Below are 18,552 nucleotides of genomic sequence, written 5' to 3'. Positions count from 1 at the left end.
AAAAAGTATTCCATCAAGATTAAGAACCTCTACAAACCACAGTGGGACCTCAGGAAAAGCAGGGTGAGTATTTGAAACTTACCATCTTCCAGAACACTGAGCCAAGCTGTGAGAACCAGCCAAAGCCTATGGAAATACATGGAATATACCCCTGGATAGGGCACACTTAATAAGATTTTAGAAAAAAGAACAGAACTCAGATCTGCCAAAAATAACTGAACCCTTCAGTGGCAAGCTTCTCAACAGCACATGTACTCAGGTTAAAGAAAAGAGGATGAGGCCGGGCATGGTGGCTCACGCCTGTAATCTCAGCACTTTGGGAGGCTGAAGCAGGTGGATTACCTGAGGTCAGAAGTTCTAGACCAGTCTGACCGACATGGTGAAACCCCATCTCTACTAAAAATACAAAATTAGCTGAGCATGGTGGTGCATGCCTGTAATCTCAGCTACTCAGGAGGCTGCGGAAGGAGAATTGCTTGAACCCGGGAGGCGGAGGTTGCAGTAAGCTGAGATCATGCCACTGCATTCCAGCCTGGGCAACAAGAGCAAAACTCCGTGTCAAAAAAAAAAAAAAGAGGATGAAAGCAACAATCAACAAATAACCATAGTGGATGAGCAGGGGTGGGTGAGATAGGTCCCAAAGAAGTTTAGAAACATATCAAGGTTATTTCATCTATACTCTGTAGCTACAAACAAAAAGGTATAAACAGAGCTATCCACATATAACATGAAGAAGATAAATAAAAATGACATAGCAACTATCAAACCTACTATAAAAAAAGAGAAATACAATGAGACAAGAAATTTCCATGCAACAGATGAAGAACCCAACCTGGAAAACAATATATACCCTCAAACCAAAAGCAGATTCCTCCTTGAATACTTATTTGAATATTTCAAATAAGAATTTGAGTTCAAGTTGAATTTTAAAAAAGCTATAAAATAAATGATAAAAATAGAAGGAAAGTAAATCAGATAGCAAAGTTAAAGAAAAACTGGAAAAAAAATTATGGATCCAATAAGAAGTCAGAAATAGCAAGAAACAGAATGGACACAGATAAAAATAGAATGAATGGAATGAAGCAAACCTGTCAGAAGAAAAAAACAGAGAAAACAATTATAATAGACGATAACATTAGGGAACAAAAAATGATCCAATCTAAGAATAACTGGAATCAATACAAGGACTTAAAAATTATAGGACTCAATAAAGGGAACAGAAAAATCATTTGCAGACAATAAACAGGAAATTTCCCTTTAAATAAAGACCTGAATCTGTTCATTCCCCACCACCTCCAATCCATCAGAAGAATCCCATGTGTTCTACCTTTAAAATACATCCAGAGCTGGACCACTTCTCACCGCATCCACTGCTACTACCCTTGTCTAAATCATGAGAATCTCTCATCCTGAGTCTTCTACTCTGCCACTCTCGCTGCTATTTCACTATGGCCACTATTAAAATTGTAAGACAGATTATGTCCCACTTCTGCTGCTGAAAGCTCTCTGGCAGCTCCCCATTTCATTCAAAATAAAAGCCAGTCCTTACAGTGGCCTAAGCAGTCTTGTCTGTTCTGATTCCTTCCTTTACCTTTACTCCACTGGAGCCACACTGGCCTCTTTATCATCCCTTTTACACTCTAGATATGCTCTCATCTTAGGGCCCTGAATGTTCCCTCTGCCAGGAATGTTATTTCCCACAGTTATCTACATGGAATACTTCCTCAGTCTCCTTCAGGTCTTTTTTCAAACGTTATCTTCTCTGTGGTTATTCACAAGAAACCTACTGAACCTGTGGTAAGAACAGTGGCAGTCTATGGCTGCTCCCATCACATACCCCCAGGTGAGTGGGAAAGGTAGTTCTACCAAGGTAGGGAAAGCCATGAAAACCAGCAGCTTCACTGACAGAGGGGGCTGACTTGTGAAGCAAAGCACAGAAAAACCCCATACCCACAGGCAGTCAGTAACAGTTCGCTTTCTTGGTGGCAAACAAGCAAGACCAAGGGCTCAGCTAGCCTGAGGCTGCTGTCATGGTTGGTGCAAGCAAAAGACCAGGAGATTACATAGAAATTTAAAAGGGAAATCCAGAAACAAGACTAAGGGACCTGGGCACTATGGCTCATGCCTGTAGTCCCTGCACTTTGGGAGGCCAAGGTGCGGGGACTGCTTTAGCCCAGGAGTTTGAGACCAGCCGGGCCAACACAGCAAGACTGTGTCTCTACAAAAAATACAAAAATTAGCAGGGCATGGTGGCATGTGCCTGTACTCCCAGCTACTCAGGCGGGTGAGGTGGGAGGATGGCTTGAGCCCAGGAGGTCGAGGCTGCAATGAGCCATGACTGTGCCACTGCATGCCAGCCTAAGCAACAGAACAAGACTCTGTCTCAAACAAACAAACAAACAAACATAGCCTGGCAACAGAGTAAGATCCTACCTTGACAAAAAAAAAAATTTAAAAATTAGCCAGGGATGGTAGCACACACCTGTAGTCCCAGCTACTCGGAAGGCTAAGGTGGGGGCACTGCTTGAGCCTGGGAAGCTGAGGCTGCAGAGGGCCACGACTGTGCCACTGAACTCTAGCCTCAGCAACAGAGCAAGACCCTGTGTCAGAAAACAAAGACTACAGGGGGGACCTTGGTAAATGTTCCACACATTCATGATGCAGATATTGGAGAAGGTCCAAACTATCCACACACCTCTGGCTGACCATAAGCGTACACATAGCAGCAGCAAAGACTCAAAAAGGCCCAGTGGAAATTAAAAATTATGAGCTTTGAAGGCAGTCCCCAACACACAACGATCTACAGAGGGTGCAAGCTTTACTGGTTCATCGTGTTTTAGTACAACCTTTAACCAATCGCTAACTGACCAGAAGGATAATAGATACAGATGTAACTTCAGCAAGCCAGACTTTAAAGTTTTTTTAATTAAAAAAACAAAAACAAAAACAGTAAAAACTGAGCAGACCCTTTAGTTTATGAAATCATATCAACGCTACAAAGGCAAGGGTAAAGGCTGTGTACACTTTTGAAACTTTATGTGCAATTGATGGTGGTGCTGAGATATGAAAGGCTAGCATAAACGAGAAGAGGTAAGAGCACATGACGAAACTTGGTGGTGCGGAATGGACTTTTTTTTTTTTTTTTTTTTTTTTAAAGACAGAGCCTCACTCTCACCCAAGCTGGAGTGCAGCGGTGCGACCCTGGCTCACTGCAACTTCCACTTCCCAGGCTCAGATGATCCTCCCACCTCAGCCTCCTGAGTCACGGCTACAGGCGCATACCCCCATGCCTAGCTAATTTTTTTATCTTTTGTAGAGACAGGGTTTCACCATGTTGCCCAGTCTGGTCTCCAACTCCTAGGCCCAAGCAATCCTCCTGCCTCAGCCTCCCAAAGTGCTGGGATGACAGGCGTGAGCCACCACACCTGACCCATAATGGATATTTTTTAACTTGGTGATATGTGTCTCTCAATCCTCAGGCTTTGGTGAGAGGGTATGCAGAGAGCAATAACAGCAAATGATGTATGAATGTTTTCTGCATTCAAAGAACGTCTACATCTGTTGGAAGACTTTAAGTGAGTTTTGTTCTTAGATAGCCCACATTAGTTGAATGTATTAAGTGAACCAATACTTGCATTTCCCCTACCTCTTTGTCAACTGCTGTAAATGCTGTATGATGTGTGTTCTCTTCTGTTGCTGACATGCAAGTGTGGTCATTTGAACTGAAGTGGATGGCTTGAGAATATAGACAGGCTTGTGATGTATTTTGTAGGAGTACTTGGAAGCAGAGTTCACTAGTGACCTCAGCTGTCACAAAGAAGGGTGGAAGTTCTAATGTCTGTTTAGCTACTTATAAAAATGCTATTCGTGGCCGGGCACAGTGGCTCGCACCTGTAATCCCAGCACTTTCGGAGGTAGAAGCGGGCGGATCACGAGGTCAGGAGATCGAGGCCATCCTGGCTAACACGGTGAAAGCCTGTCTCTACTAAAAATACAAAAAAGTTAGTTGGGTGTGGTGGCGGGAGCCTGTAGTCCCAGCTACTCGGGAGGCTGAGGCAGGAGAATGGCGTGAACCCGGGAGGTGGAGCTTGCAGTGAGCCAAGATCGTGCCACTGCACTCCAGCCTGGGTGACAGAGCAAGACTCCGTCTCAAAAAGAAAAAAAAGAAAAAGAATGCTATTTGCTGCAATTCTGTGTCCCATGCTTGGATTTTGTCTTTTTTAGAGCCAGGGTCTTCCTCTGTTGCCCAGGCAGTGGCACGATCATAGCTCACTGCAACCTCAAACTCCTGGGTTCAAGCGATTATTCTGTCTTAGCCTGCTAGGTGGCTGCAACTACAGGCACATACCACCACACCCAGCTAACTTCTTTTATTTTTTGCAGAGACAGGGTCTCACTATGTTGCCCAGGCTGGTCTTAAACCCTTGGCTTCAAGCAATCCTCCTGCCCTGACTTCACAAAGTGTTAGGATTACAGGCCTGAAGCACTGAGCCCAGCCCAAACTGATTTTAAATAATAATTTAAAAAATATGTATAAAAACTGAGCAGAGACATCAGCAACCAGCAGCCACATACAACAGTGAGAAAAAGATTCCACAGATTTAGTCCAGGAAAGTTACTTAAAAAATAAAAACAATAAAGCAATGACAACCCTCAGAAGGAGGAAAAATCCAGAAATCAAAGTTGCTACAATACAGTAGGTAAAATGTCCAGTTTCAACAAAAAGTTATGAGACATTCAAAAATGCAGGAAAGTGTTACCCAAACGCATGAGAAAAAACAACAACATGGAGTTGGAAATGCCCCTGAGTAGGCCCAAATGCTACGCTTCGCAAACAGACTCCAAATTTCTTTAAAGGACTAAAAAAATATGAGAACAATGCCTCAAACAAAAAGAAAATCTTAATGAAGAGATAGAAATCATTTTTAAAGAGAACCATGGTAAAAAAATAATAATAAAAAATAAAGAGAACCATGATATAAACAGAGCACAAATTTAATTTGGAAAATAAAAAAAGACAACCAAATCAAAATTCTGAAGATGAATACTGGAGTAGAAGAAAAAAATCAGAAAACTTGAAGAAAGGACAAGAGAAATTATCTAACTTGAAGAAATGGGAGAAAAAACAATGAAGAAATACAAGCCGGGTGCAGTGGCTCATGCCTATAACTCCAGCATTTTGGGAGGCCAGGTTGGAGTATCGCTTGAGGCCAGGAGTATAAGACCAGCCTGGCCTCACTGTGTATGTAACACAGTGAGACACTGTCTCTATAAGAAATTAAAAATCAGCCAGGTGTGGTGGTGCATGCCTGTAGCCCCAGCTACTTGGGGGGCTAAGGTGGGAGGATGGCTTGAGCTCAGTAGGTCAAGGTTGCAATCAGCCATGAGTCTGGGCAGCAAGGCAAGACCCTATCCCTTAAACATTAACAAACAAAAAGTAAAAATTAAAAAAAAAGTAAAACAGTCTCAGAAATGTGTGGAACAATGTCAAGTATACCATCATACACAAATTAGAAGCCCCAGAAGAAGTGATGTGAAAGAGGACAAAAATGGTGACCAAAAACAACTTGCAACTTGATTTTTAAAAAATGTATCTACAGAGTCAGGAAGCTCAATGAACTATAGCTGCAATACACACAAAGAGATCCACATCTAGACATATCATAGTGAAACTGATTAAAGCCAAAACCAGAAAATCTTGAAAGCAGCAAGAACAAAAATCAAAACAATACTTTATCATGTACAGGGAAGCAACATTAACAGCTGACTTCTCATCAGAAGCAAAAGAAGCCAGAAGGCAGGAAATGACATTCAAAGTGCTAAAAGAAAAAACCAGCAACCAAGAATTTGATATCCAGCAAAGCTATCTTTCAAAAATGAAGGTGAAATAAAGACATTTCAAAGACTTACAGAGAATCCATTGCTCGCAAACCTGACTTACAAGAAATTCCAAAGGAAGTCTCTCAAGTTGAAAGGCAAAATGACATCAGATGGTAACCTGACTGTACCCAAAGAAACAAAGAGCACTAGGAAAAGCAAATATGTAGGTACATATAACATACGTATTTTTGGCCAGGTGCAATGGCTCACGCCTGTAATCCCAAAAGTTTGGGAGGCCAAGGCCAGCCTGGGCAACATAGCAAGACCTTGTTTCTACTGAAAATAATTTAACTAAAGTATGTACTTTTTAACTTCCTTCTCTTAAATTTTTAAAAAGAATTCAACTAATTATTACTGCTTTATGTAATACAAGATTAGTAACAATACTGAATTATTAGGTTTATAGCAAATATAGATATAATAAACATGAAAACGATTGCATAAAAGGAGAAAGAAGCTATACTACAGAATTAAATTAGCATTAATTTAGTTAAATTGGGCTATAAGATGCTTATTATAATGATCAGACAAGTACTAAGAAAACAACTGAAAAATAGTGAAAACAAAAGACAAAAGCAACAAAATAATCATATGCTTAAAAAAACTATTAAACACAAAATAAGGCAATAAAAGAGGTACAAACAAACAGAAAAAACCAAAAGATATACAAAAAAACAAATACCTGGCAGGGCACGGTGGCTCACGCCTGTAACCCCAAGCACTTTGGGAGGCTGAGGCAGGTGGATCACCTGAGGTCAGCAGTTAGAGACCAGCCTAGCCAACATGGTAAAATCCTGTCTCTACTAAAAATACAAAAAATATTAGCTGGGCACAGTGGTAGGCGCCTGTAATCCCAGTTACTCGGGAGGCTGAGGCAGGAGAATCACTTGAGTCCAGGAGGTGGAGGTTCCAGTGGGCCGAGATCATGTAACTGCACTCCAGCCTGAGCAACAGAGTGAGACTCCATCTCAAGAAAAAAAAACAAAAAACAAAACAAAGCAAAAAACAGGCTGACACAGTAGCTTGCGTCTGTAATTCCAACACTTCGGGAGGCCAAGGCAGGTGGATCACCTGAGGTCAGGAGTTCGAGACCAGCCTGACCAACATGGAGAAACCCTATCTCTACTAAAAATACAAAAATTAGCCAGGCATGGTGACGCATGCCTGTAATGCCAGCTACTCAGGAGGCTGAGGCAGGAGAATCGCTTGAACCTGGGAGGCAGAGGTTGCGGTGAGCCGAGATCATGCCATTGCACTCTAGCCTGGGCAACAAGAGTGAAACTCTGTCTCAAAAAAAGACTCCACTCGGCCGGGCACAGTGGCTCACGCCTGTAATCCCCGCATTTTGGGAGGCCGAGGCGGGCGGATCACGAGGTCAGGAGATCGAGACCATCCTGGCTAACACAGTGAAACCCCATCTCTATAAAAAATACAAAAAATTAGCCAGGCGTGGTGGTGGGCGCCTGTGGTCCCAGCTGTGGCTGAGGCTGGAGAATGGCGTGAACCCGGGAGGTGGAGCTTGCAGTGAGCCGAGATCGCGCCACTGCACTCCAGCCTGGGCAAAAGAGCGAGACTCCATCTCAAAAAAATAAATAAATAAAATTAAAAAAAAAAAAGACTCCACTCAAAAGACAGAAATTGTTAGAGTGGCTGGAAAAACAAGATCCAACTGTACGCCATCTACAAAAAACACACCATAGATTCAAACACAGAGAGATTGAAAAGAATGAAAAAAGATATATCATGCAAACCAATAATAAAAGGGCTTAGTATCAGATAAAATGGTATTATTAGAGACAGAGAGAAATGATTATAAGAGAGTCATGACATCAGAAACATAGAACAATTATAAATATATATCCACCAAACAATAAGACCTAAAATACATGCAGCAAAAATTGACAGAAAGAATAAAGAGTTCAACAATGATAAAGACTTAAGTATCCCACTCTCAATAACTGATTGATATGGTTTGGCTGTGTCCCCACCCAAATCTCACCTTGAATTGTAATAATCCCCATGTGTCAAGGGTGGGGCCAGGTGGAGATAACTGAATCATGGGGCAGTTTCCCCAATACTGTTCTCACGGTAGTGAATAAGTCTCAAGAGATCTGATGGTTTTATAAATGGGAGTTCCCCTGCACAAGCTTTCTGGCCTGCTTCCATGTAAGACTTGACTTTGCTCCTCATTCACCTTCTGTTATGATTGTGAGGCCTCCCCAGCCACGTGGAACTGTGAGTCAAACCTCTTTCCTTTATAAATTACCCAGTCTCGGATATGTCTTTATTTGCAGCGTGGGAACAGACTAATACACTGATTAAAAACCCAGACTGGGCCAGGCATGGTGGCTCACGCCTGTAATCCCAGCACTTTGGGAGGCTGAGACAGGCGGATCATGAGGTCAGGAGTTCCAGATCAGCCTAACCAACATGGTGAAACCCCGTTTCTTCTAAAAATACAAAAATTAGCTGGGTGTGGTGGCGCGTGCCTATAACCCCAGCTACTCAGGAGGCTGGGGCAGGAAAATCGCTTGAACCTGTGAGGCGGAAGTTGCAGTGAGCTGAGATGGTGCCATTGCACTCCAGCTTGGGCAACAGAGTGAGACTCCGTCTCAGGTAAAAAAAAAAAAAAAGCACTCCAGCTTGGGCGACAGAGCAAGACTCCACCTCAGCAAAAAAAAAAAAAAAAGACAGAAAATCAGTAATACTCCTCCATCCAACAAGAATATTATATTCTCTTCAAGCACAGCCAGAACATCCTCAAGGACAGACTATATACTAGGCCAAGGATCAGCAGACTATGGCCCAAGGGCCAAAGTCAGCTCTACTGTCTGTTTTTATAAATAAAGTTTTATGCTAACATAAGCATGTCCATTGATTTATGTATTGTATATGGAGGCTTCAGCACTAAAACGGCAGAAATGAATAGTTGTAACACAGACCATATGGCACATAAAGCCAAAATATTTATTATATGGCCCTTTATAGAGAAAGCTTGTTAAATTATATGATAGCTCATAAGAAATTCTCAATTTTATAATGATTGAAATCATACAAAGTAGGTTCTCCAACAACAGAATTAAATAAAAATGAAGAGCAGAGATAAGTATGGGAAATCTCTAAACATTTCAAAATTAAAGAACATACTTTTTTTTTTTTTTTTTTTGAGACAGGGTCTCACTGTCACCCAGGGTGGAGTGCGGCAGCACAATCATGATTCACTGATCCTCTCACCTAAGCCTCCCAAGTAGCTGGGACTACAGGCGTGCACCACCACACCCAGATAATTTCTGTATTTTTTGTAGAGATGGGGTTCACCATGTGCCCAGGCTGATCACAAATAAACAACATAGTTCTAAACAACTCATGGGTAAAAGAAAAAAAAATTCACAAAGGAAATTAGAAAATATTTTGAACTGAAAGAAAATAAGAACATAACAGCCGGGCATGGTGGCTCAGGCCTGTAATCCCAGCACTTTGGGAGGCCAAGGCGGGCGGATCAGAGGTCAGGAGATCGAGACCATCCTGACTAGCATGGTGAAACCCCGTCTCTACTAAAAATACAAAAAAAAATTAGCTGGGCATGGTGGCAGGTGCCTGTAGTCCCAGCTACTCGGGAGGCTGAGGCAGGAGAATGGCGTGAACCCAGGAGGCGGAGCTTGCAGTGAGCCGAGATCGTGCCACTGCACTCCAGCCCGGGTGGCACAGCGAGACTCGGTCTAAAAAAAAAAGAAAGAAAATAAAAACATAACACATCAAAATTTATGGGGTATAGCTAAATTGGTACTTAAAACATCTATAGCAGAAAAGAAGAAAGGTCTTCAATCTATAGCTTGAGTTTCCAATTTAAGAAATTAGAAGAAAAGCCAACTAAATCCCAAGCAAGCAGAAGGTAGGAAATACTACAGATTAGACCACAATCAATCAGCGTATATGGAAAAACACTAGAGAAAAGCAATAAAACCAAAAGTTGGTTCTTTTTACCTATAAATAGGTTGACCAGAATAAAAAAGACACAATTTACCAAAATCAGGAATAAAGGAAAGGACATCATTACAGACCCTACAAAAATTCAAGGGATTATAAAGAAATGCTATGAGCAACTTTATGTCCACAAATTTGACAACTCTGATGAAATGAACAAATTCCTAGAAAAACATACATTACTAAGACTGACTTAAAAAGGGTAGGATATCAAGAAATTGAGTTAATAATCTAAAATCCTTCCCACACACACACACACAAAAGCACAAGGCCAGATTGTGTCTTATCAAATATTTAAAGAAGAAATAATAGAATTCTCCACAAACTGTTTTAGAAAATAGAAGAACAGGCCGGGCGCAGTGGCTCACGCCTGTAATCCCAGCATTTTGGGAGGCCGAGGTAGGGGGATCACGAGGTCAAGAGATTGAGACCATCCTGGCTCACATGGTGAAACCCCATCTCTACTAAAAATGCAAAAATTAGCCAGGCATGGTGGTGCGCACCTGTAGTCCCAGCTATTTGGGAGGCTGAGGCAAGAGAATTGCTTGAACCCAGGAGGTGGAGGTTGCAGTGAGCCGAGATTGCGCCACTGCACTCCAACCTGGGGACAAAGCGAGACTCTGTCTCAAAAAAAGAAAAAGAAAATAGAAGAACAGTCCAGGTGCAATAGTTCATGCCTGTAATCCCAGCACTTTGGGAGGCCAAGGCGGGTGGATCACCTGAAATCAGGAGTTCAAGACCAGTCTGGCCAATATGGCAAAACCCCGTCTCTACTAAAAATACAAAAACTTAGCCGGGCATGGTGGCAGGCACTTGTAATCCTAGCTGCTTGGGAGGCTGAAACAGGAGAACTGCTTGAACCCGGGAGGCGGAGGTTGCAGTGAGCCGACATCGTGCCATTGCACTCCAGCCTGAGCGACAGAGTAAGACTGTGTCTCAAAAAAAAAAAAGAAAATAGAAGAACATTCCCTAATTAATTCTATGAGGCCTGTGTAGCAGGCAGAATTCCAAAGATATCTCCCCAAGATTCCCGTCCCCTAATTATTCAATCAAACATAATCTATGTACTGCTACAAAGGGACTTTGCAGATGTAATTAATGTCACAGACCTTAAAATAAGGAGATTAGTCTGGATTATCTGGATGGGCCCAATCTAATCTCACGAGCCCTTAAGAGGGGAGAAATTTCTCTGGCTAGAGCTAAGAAAAATGCATCACAGAGATGTGGCAAAGGGGAAAGACAGATTTGAAGCAAGAGGAACCTAACCTGCTGTAACTGGCTTTGAAGGGGGCCAGGAGGCTAGGAAATGCAGACAGCCTCTAGAAGCTGAGAAGAATCCCAGGCCAACAGCCAGGAAGGAACTGGGAACCTACAGTCCTACAGCCACATGGAATTGCATTCTGCCAGCAGCCTGAGTGAGCCTGAAAATGAATGCTTCACTAGAGCTTCCTGAAAGGAACAAAGCCTTGCTTTGGTTTCAACCTTGTAGAGAACCATCTGAGCCACATTATGCCCAACATCTGACCTACAGAAACTGAGATGAGACATGCATGTTGCTTTAAGTCATTAAGTTTGTGGTAATTTGTTACAGCAGCAATGGAAAACTAAAAAAACCCATGTTTCCCTGATACTGCAACCAGACAAAGACATCACTAGAAAACTACAGATCAGGCTGGGTGTGGTGGCTCACACCTGTAATCCCAGCACTTTGGGAGGCCAAGGCAGGCAGATCACCTGAGCTCAGGAGTTCGAGACCACCTTGGGCAACACAGTGAAACCCCATCTCTACTAAAAATACAAAAATTAGCTGGGTGTGGTAGCATGTGCCTGCAGTCCCAGCTACTCAGGAGGCTGAGGCACAAGAATCACTTGAGCCTGAGAGGCAGAGGTTGCAGTGGGCTGAGATTGCATTAATGCATTCCAGCTTGGGCTACAAAGTGAGACTCTGTCTCAAAAACAAACAAACAAACAAAAAAAACAAAACAAAAAACAACAAAAAACCACTACAGATCAATATTCCTCATAAATATAGGAGAAATACATCATTAACAAAATATTAGCAAGCCAGGCCAGGCATGATGGCTCACGCCTGTCTATAATCCTAGCACTTTGGGAGGCCGAAGCAGGTGGATCACTTGAGCTCAGGAGTCTTGACCAGCCTGGGCAACACTGTGAAACTCCGTTTCTATAAAAAACATTTTTAAAAATTAGCCAGGTGTGGTGACACACACCTGTAGTCCCAGCTACTTGGGAGGCTGAGGGAGTAGGATCACTTGAACCTGGGAGATTGAGGCTGCAGTGACCCGAGATCGTGCCACTACACTCTAGCCTGGGTGACAAAGTGAGACGCTGTCTCAAAAAGAGAAAAGAAAAGAAAAGAAATATATATATATATATATATATATATATATATATATATATATATGCAAGCCAAATTCAGCAACAAAGAAAATAATTATAATACCATGACCAAGTGGGACTTATTCCAGGAATGGAAGATTGGCTTAACATGCAAAAACCAATTAATGTAACACACAGTATCAATCAAATAAATGATAAAAGTCACATGATCATCTCAGTAGGTACAGAAAAAGCATTTTCACACACCCATACCCATTCATGGTTTTTAAAAAAGGGAAAATGTTCTCACATTTATAAAGGCCATCCATGAAAAACCTACAACTAATATCATACTCCACAGTAAAAGACAAAATATTTTCTTCCTTAGATAAGAAAAAACAAGAATGCACACCTCATCACTTGTTTTCAACAACATACTGAAAGATCTTGTCAGTGCAATAAGGATGAAAGAAAAGAAATTAAAGGCAACACGATTGGAAAGGAAGAAGTAAAATGTTTTTATTCAAAGATAACATGACCCATATACAGAAAATCCTAAGGAATCCAAACACATATACATACACACCAAAAATACTGCTAAGGACTAAAACATTAGTTCAGCAAGGTCTAATAATTAAACCAATATACAAAAAGTAATGGTATCTGGCTGGGTGCAGTGGCTGATGCCTGTAATCCCTGCACTTCGGGAGGCTGAGGCCGGTGGATCACCAGAGATCAGGAGTTCAAGACTGGCCTGGCCAACATGGTGAAACCCCATCTCTACTAAAAATAGAAAAACTAGCTGGGCATGGTGGCGAGCACCTGTAATCCCAGCTACTCGGCAGGCTGAGACAGGAGAATAGCTTGAACCTGGGAGGCAGAGGTTGCAGTGAGCCGAGATCACATCATTGCACTCAAGCCTGGACAACTAGAGCGGAACTCCATCTCAAAAAAATAGAAAGCGAGTAATGGTATATCTATATACTAGCAATAAACAATCCAAAAATAAAATTAACAAAAAATTACATTCACAATAGCATCACGAATTAAGGCTGGGTGTAATGGCTCACACCTATAATCCAAGCACTTTGGGAGGCTGAGGCAAGAGGACTCCTTTAGCCCAGGAGTTCAAGACCACCCTGGGGAAAAAAGCGAGACCCCATTTCTACAAAAAAAAATTTAAATTAGCTGGGCACAGTGACGTGCACCTATAGTCCCAGCTACTCACAGGAGGCAGGCTGAAGCAGGAAGATCACTTGAGCCCAGGAGTTTGAGGCTGCAGTGAGCTATGATCATGCCACTGCACCAGCCTGGGTGACAGAGGAAGACCCTGTCTCTTAAAAAAAAAAAAAAAAAACAACTTAAATACTTAGGAATAAAAATAACAGATGTACAAATCTCATACTCTGAAAATTAGAAAACATAGTTGAGAGAAATTAAAGATCTAAATGAATAGAGACACATTCCATATTCATGAACTGGAACATTCATATTCTCCCAATTTAATTTATAAGCGTAATGCAGTCCCTATTAAAATTTCAGCAAGCATTTTTGTAGAAACTGACAAGCTGATCATAAAATTTATATGGAAATTCAAAGAAACCAGAATTGCCAAAACAATTTTGAAAATTTTGGAGGACTTCCACTACCTGATTTCAAAACTTACTATAAAGCTACAGTCATGAAGACAGTGTGGTACTGTCATAAGAATAGGCACACATATCAATGGGCACAAAATTGAGAATCCAAAAATAAACCTTCATATCTATGGACAACTGATTTTCAACAAAGGCACTAGAGATATTCAATAGGGAAAAGAGAGTCTTTTCAACAAACAGTACTGGGACAACTGGACTTCCAAATACATAAAAATGAACTCAGACTTTTACCTCATACTATATATAAAAATGAACTCAAAATGGATCACAGACCCAAATGGCTAAAACTGTAAAACCCTAGAATTAAGAGGAAGGTCCTCATGATTTTTTTTAGTGAGAGTTCTTCAAAAGCACAATCCATACAATCCATAAAAGGAAAAAAAAAAGCTAGAATTCAAATTTAAGACTTTTCATACTTCAAAAAACAACATGCACCTTATGGTATCGGCAATAAGAACAGGCATATAGATCAATGGAATAGAAATGAAAGTACAGACAAGAATCCTCACATTTATGGTCAATTTATTTTCAACAAAGGTGACAAGAAAATTCAACAGGGAAAGAATAATCTTTTCAACAAATGGTGCTGGGATAACTGAATATCCACATACAAAAGAATATATACTACCACATAAAAAATTAGCTCAAAATGCAAAAGCAATGAAAGTAGAGTCTCAGAGATATCTGCACACCTACGTTCACTGCAGCATTATTCACAATAGCCAAGAGGTGGAGCACCTAAATGTCTATCAACAGACAAATGGTTAAACAAAATAAAGTATATACATACAATGGAATATTATTCGGCCTTAAAGAGGAAGGAAATTTTGACACATGCTACAACAAAGATGAACCTTAAGGACAGATGCTAATAGGAATAAGCCAGTCACAAAAGGACAAATGTTGTAAGAATTCCACTTATATGAGATACCTAAGCTAGTCAAATTCATAGAGACAGGAAGCAGAATGGTAGTTGCTGCGGGCTGGAGGGAAAGGAGAGAGTGAGGATGTTTAATGAATAGAGTTTTAGTTTTGCAAAATGAAGAGTTCTGGACATGAATGGTGATAACAGTGAAAGTATTTTTTTTTTTTTTTTTTTTTGGAGACATGGTCTCTCTCTGTTGCCCAGACTGGAGGGCAGTGGCACAATCATAGCTCACTGCCGCCTCAAACTCCTGGACTCAAGCAATCCTCCCGCCTCAGCCTAACCAACACAGTGAGATTCCATCTCTATCCACAAGGTTGTCACCTAAACTTGCTCCTGCAAAAGGGGAAACGAAGCCAAAAAAGACAGCAGGAAAGGATAAATCTTCAGACAAAAAAGCATAAACAAAAAGCCAAACTGGTAGCAAAGGGAAAACAGGACAAAGTACCTAACCAAGAAACTAAAGATTTACCTGCAGAAAATGGAGAAACGAAAAACGAGGAGGGATCAGCCTCCAATGCAGCAAGAGAGAAAGAAGCCTAGTTTGATTAATATCAAATACCCTGTCTTATCCGTGGTCCTAGTCTCCCTTCTTGCACAATCCAGAGAAATATTCTTATCAACTATTTTTAAATGTGTTTTATAGTAGCTCTAGAAACATTTTAGAAGGAGGGAATCCCACATTGTAGGAGGAAATCCCACATTGTCCCATTTATTAAGTGTAAGTGATTTTTTGTAAGAGGTACAATTATTTGCTGGTTATTTTTTGGTACAACAGAAGATAATGTGGGATACTGAATTATGGAAAGCTTTGACTATCTTGGGTGTCAGCTTAACATTCAATAGCTGGGCAGGTAGTTTTTATATCCTATAATACAAAGGCAATGGCAATACTCAGTGGCAATGTGGAGTCAGAGTTGTGCATTCAATTCTTGAACATTTTAAATTATTTCTATTACCATGTTGTTTTTCAGTAGAATTGTTTCCTGAAGAAAACCACTCCTGGTCATGGCTCTCCCTGTCAGAACTGTGTGCACTCTGTAATATCTTTGGTCATGGTAGCTCTGTTTTCCTAGTAATTTTGTTAATGTGCTGTGAAAGGTGAAAAATTTGTATATGTTGTGTATACGATATTAAGTTGTGAATTGGTAAGACTTACGTAATGGCTTATCAACATCTGAAGATACTGGAACTTGATATCCTCTTAAGGAAAATTTGCCTCCAAATTTTAAGTCACTGCAAATAACTGTTTGAAACAGAATTGTAACACATGGCTTTTTAGATTTTCGGTACATATGTTAAGAATTGTGTACAACGGAATGTGTACTGATCTTCAGTACAACCAATAAAATCTCAACTATGAAAGAAAAAAGGTAATTGGATTTCGAAAGGAAATTAGTAAAGAGATTCACTAGAGTTGTGAAAGAAAGATTGCTGTTAAGTGGACTAATAAAGAAGTAGAAGAAAAGAACATATCTACTTCTCTAAAAGAGGGGGAAGATAGCCCACTTAAGGAGAAAATAAGAAGCTATTTTTAGGATTGAAGGAACATGTTTTTAGGAAAGAGGGCAGAAACCAACAAGGAGAAATAAAGATTGAAGACCTGAACGAGAAGAGATACTTGATGGATTATGGTACTTGAGAATACAAGTGCAATTTGATAAACAGCAGATTTTAAAAATAGAACAATTAACTTAGGAAAGAGGTACTATTACTTAGAAATAAGTACTAATCCAAGCGAGAGCTGAAGAGGGCTTGAGCGAGGAATGTGGCAGCAAGAAGGAAACAGAAAGGTATAAGATACACTGTAGCCCAATTAGAAAACAATGATCATTTATTATACTATTTAAAGAAATTAATATCTATAATGCACTTAGAATAGTGCTTGTACATAGTAAACACTATCTAAGCAGTTGTTAAATAAATTTTTTGAAAAACAAAATGTATTTGAGAAGGAGGAAACTTTTAAGTGGAGAAACCTGGCAAAAACCACCTTAACCAAGTGACCAAAGTTATTAGCACTATTAATAAGGCAAATGAACATCATGTGGCTCCTGAAATACTTAACTGAGAAAGACACATCATTTACAATAGTATTCCTGCCAAAACTGCATAATCTGAATCTAATCATAAGGAAACACCAAACAAATTGAAGGACAATCTGCAAACAACTGGCCTGTATTTATTAAAAAATATTGGCCAGGCACAGTGGCTCACGCCTGTAATCCCAGCACTTTGGGAGGCCAAGGCAGGCAAATCACAAGGTCCAGAGATCGAGACCATCCTGGCTAACATGGTGAAACCCCGTCTCTACTAAAAACACAAAAATTAGCTGGCCATGGTGGTGCGCGCCTGTAGTCCCAGCTACTCGGGAGGCTGAGGCAGGAGAATCGCTTGAACTCGGGAGGTGGAGGCTGCAGTGAGCCAAGATTGCACCACTGCACTCCAGCCTGGTGATGGAGTGAGACTCCATCTCAAAAAAAAAAAAAAAAAAAAAAAATTAATGCCACTAAATTCAAAGAAAAATTGAAGAACTGCTCCAGATTAGAGACTGAAGACATGATAACTAAATATAATGCATGGTCCTGGATTAGATCTTAAGAGTGGGAGAAAAGAGGCTGCTGTAAGGGACATGAATGGGACAACTGGCTAGATGGAAATAAGGAGCTGTACATCAGGAAATACACTATTATATCAACATTTCAGTTCCTGGACTTTGACTCTTCGGGTTTATGTTAGAGAATGACTTTGTGATTAGGAAATACATGCTGCAATATTTAGGGATAGCGGAACATGAAGTCTACAGCTTACTCTCTCAAATGGCTCAGAAAACAACAATAATATGAATATGGAGAGAAGTAATGATAAAGCAAACGTGGCAAGATGTTAACATTTGGTGCTAAAGAAAGCATATCAGAGAGTTCTTTGTATTATTCTCGTAACTTTTCAGTATGTTTGAAATTATGTCCAAAAGTTAAAAACCTATTGCTGCATAAACATACTCTAAATTTAACTTGGGGTATTAGGAACTTAACCTATCCTGATGAAACTTCTACAACATAAGTGGAAACTCCTCTTTGCTCTTGTAGCAAAGAAATGAAAATGGAATCTCAGGAAACTAATGTCAGCATAGACATAGGGAAGGGCAAAGATGCCAGGTGTTCCTGGCAGTAGTAAGAAAAAGAAACAAATAATGCACATTCCCAGCATCAGTGGATACCTTAACAGGAGGGATGACTGCTAAGGTGGGAAGGAGTTTCAACTAAATGTCTCCAAACCTGAACTCCTGATTTTATTCATCACCCCCAAAGCATACACTTTCCCAAGTCTTCACCTTCTCAGTAAGTAGTACCAACCACTCACCCAACTGCTCAAGCCAAAAGCCCTGTAATTATCCTTGACTCCTCTATTTTCCTCAGATACCACAACCAAATGATCAGCAAGTTCTAACTATTCTTCAAATCCAACTGCTTCTTGCTATTCCACTGTTATCACTCTAGTCCAAGCCATCGTGATTTTTACAGCTTGTGCTATTATAATAGCTTCCTGAGTTCCCTGCTTCTCTTGTTAATGTAGTCTATTTTTCACACAGAAGCCAGTTTTTTAAGAAAAAACAACTCAGATCATGTCACTCCTCTACTCAAAACCCTTCAGTGCTCCCAATGACCAACAAGCCCTACCTGACCTGGCCCCTGGAACTGATAACTTCCTTCCCCAGCATCGCCCCTTGCTCAATGCACTTCAGCCAATCCCTGCCATGCCTCA

General features: G+C 40.7%; 1 protein-coding gene across 2 annotated transcripts in view; it reads right to left on the bottom strand.

The window, feature by feature from the left end:
• The window catches only part of SPATS2 (spermatogenesis associated serine rich 2), a 165,231-nt gene that overhangs the window by 73,120 nt on the left and 73,559 nt on the right, over positions 1-18,552 (bottom strand). The gene's annotated exons all lie outside the window — the stretch shown is intronic.

Source organism: Pongo pygmaeus, chromosome 10 (assembly GCF_028885625.2).
Source record: "Pongo pygmaeus isolate AG05252 chromosome 10, NHGRI_mPonPyg2-v2.0_pri, whole genome shotgun sequence".
Classification (NCBI taxonomy): domain Eukaryota; kingdom Metazoa; phylum Chordata; class Mammalia; order Primates; family Hominidae; genus Pongo; species Pongo pygmaeus.
Note: the sequence above shows the minus strand (reverse complement) of the source record. Positions and strands in the feature narration are given on the sequence as shown.